The sequence below is a fragment of the Geospiza fortis genome, unplaced genomic scaffold (genome assembly GCF_000277835.1).
Source record: "Geospiza fortis unplaced genomic scaffold, GeoFor_1.0 scaffold245, whole genome shotgun sequence".
In the NCBI taxonomy this organism is placed as follows: Eukaryota; Metazoa; Chordata; class Aves; order Passeriformes; family Thraupidae; genus Geospiza; species Geospiza fortis.
Window position 1 is genome coordinate 92,981 of NW_005054701.1, and position 2,425 is coordinate 95,405.

Genomic DNA, 2,425 nt, shown 5'->3' on the forward strand with positions numbered 1-2,425 from the left:
ATCATTGAGTGATGACTCGGATGCAGATGCTGAGAGTGATCACTCCGATGATTCCTCCGCAAGTGGACGCTGAATATTGTTCATGTTTTCCTTTTCACATTGTTCATTTTCTTTTTCATTTTTTCTTTTTTAAACGGAAAAAGGGTGAGATGTCACCCTGGTTTTTTAAGATTTTCTAGGCCTTCTGATATTGACATTCTTGTGGTGAACTTTCTCAGACACTTTCTGTAAATAACTGATTGTTTTGTCTTCTTTTATGGAGGAGTAGAAAGTTGATGGACTGTTGGTTTGACCAGTGTCATTGGAGAGGTGACACTGTCACCCTCCAATCCGCTGTCACTTTTGGAAAACTATAAATGTTGGAGTCAGAAAATAAACTTCCTCTTTCTTCCTTCACCTTGAGAACGGTGGTGTGCTTGTGTTCCTTCATGTCCTATAGTGACAAATGTGTGCTGGGACCCTCAGACATTGGGATACACATTTGCAAAGGCCACCTGGTTAGTCAACACCAGAGGATCTGCCAATCAGGCTGGTCCTGCCCAATCAAAATTTTTACGTACTGTAGAGGGGGATAAAGTTCCTGTAACGCACATTAAAAACATGCTGGGGAAAACACTCTGGGTTATTCCTACCTCAGGTAAAGGCAAACCCATCTGTGGGATTCCTTTTGCTCAAGAACCCTGGAGCACTTGGTGGGTAATGTGGGAGGGTGCGGAAGTCCTGTGAGTGCCTATCAGGACTTAAAGAATGCATTTAAATGGTCTCAAAAACTTTCAAAGGAGGAAGTTCCTACAAGAGGAACTACCACAACAAGAACTTATGATAAACTCAGATGGCAAACAGGAAGGTGTTAATTTCAGGCCTACATGGAGGTGAAAGGTTTGGAATTAGCTCACCAGACAAAATTCCACTGTGCAGACTGTGGGAAAAGTGTAGACGGCAAAAACAGGAAAATGCCAGGCCTGGTGAGGCAGATCTGGGTAACCTATTCAAACAAAAATTCCAACCATGGCAAACTGTGAGAAAGGAAGCAACTGCTTATACATATGCCATCCAAAGTTTTGGGAACGGTACATACACCTTGTGGATATCCTGGACTTGTACTGTATAAAAGTGGTACCTCCAGAAGAACACTCAGGGGACCCCCACCTCTGAGAAGACCAGAAGAAGGAGGGCCAGTGGGATGCTGCAGGGGCCCATGTTGTGGTGACTATCTTTCTACTTAATCTGTCTCTCTCTTTCTCCCTTCCTCTTTCTTTCTCTACCTCACATTTACACTTAAATAAAATCTGTACTATTGACTTTGGCATACAGTCTCATTTGCACCTGAATTCAGGCAAAGGCCTCTTAATAATTGGACCCTAACATTATTTCAGGAGTGGGATCATAACAGTGACTCAAAGAGAATTTGATTTTGGATGAGAATAGCCAATGAATTAAATTCTATTATGTTAATTTCTGTATAACACTGTGTATTATCACCTCTGTGGCAGCTGTAAGTGCATCACCACATTGAACATGTCACAGCATAGATCTTCACCACTCCAAATTTGGGGATCTGAACCTGACTTCCCTTCAATCACCACATTAATGAAGAATGAACTTGGAGAAAACTGAATGAGCACAGCGGTGGTGGGAACAGAACTGGCTTAAAGACATAACAATCCAACACCACACATGATCTTTCCTACTTCAAAGACTGTTAAGTCAGATAGACCTCAAGGTCATGGACTAAATCATAGAATTATAGAATCGTTAAGGTTGGAGAAGATATTATAGATCTGTGACGGTGGTCACAAGGGTTTCAGGGTGAAGGAAGAGACGAGATGGGCTCCATGATCAGAAGGCTTGATTTATTAAGTTATGATATATACATCTAGTATAACTATACTAAAAAGAAAAAGAAAGGAGAGTTTCCAGAAGCTGCTAGCTACCTAACAATAGAAAGTAAAGAATGAATAACAAACCAGCTCTCTCAGACTGTGTCCGAGAGATCTCAGTTCTGGATTGGTCACCAACCCCAAACATCCAAACTGGGCCAATCCAGGCAGACCTGTTACATTCCACAGCAGCAGATAACCTATTGTTTATGTCTGGTTGCTGAACTTCTCAGCTTCAGCCGGAAAAATTCTGAGAGGATTTTTCATAAAGGAAATGTCTGTGACATCTGACTCTTTTTTATTTAATTAAATTAAAAAGAAAAGTGTTTGTAATTTTTTCTGCTGAGTCATGCAGAGGAAAGAACAAACACCTGCCAGTTTTGTGCTCCTGTGGAATGAACAGGAATTTCTTCACCTATAAAACATAAAATTCTATGATACCACTAAAACAACCTTACAATATAAGAAAATGCAAAAACAATGCAAAACAAAGTCCAAGTCCCAACAGCTGAGTTTCAAGAAAAGTCCATGGCCTGAAGATGTTC

The 2,425-nt window shown here is 40.8% G+C and overlaps 1 protein-coding gene across 1 annotated transcript in view; it reads right to left on the reverse strand.

Annotated features, from left to right (window-relative positions):
- Positions 1–2,425, reverse strand: part of LOC102039047 (transportin-1) — a 112,956-nt gene that overhangs the window by 80,709 nt on the left and 29,822 nt on the right. The gene's annotated exons all lie outside the window — the stretch shown is intronic.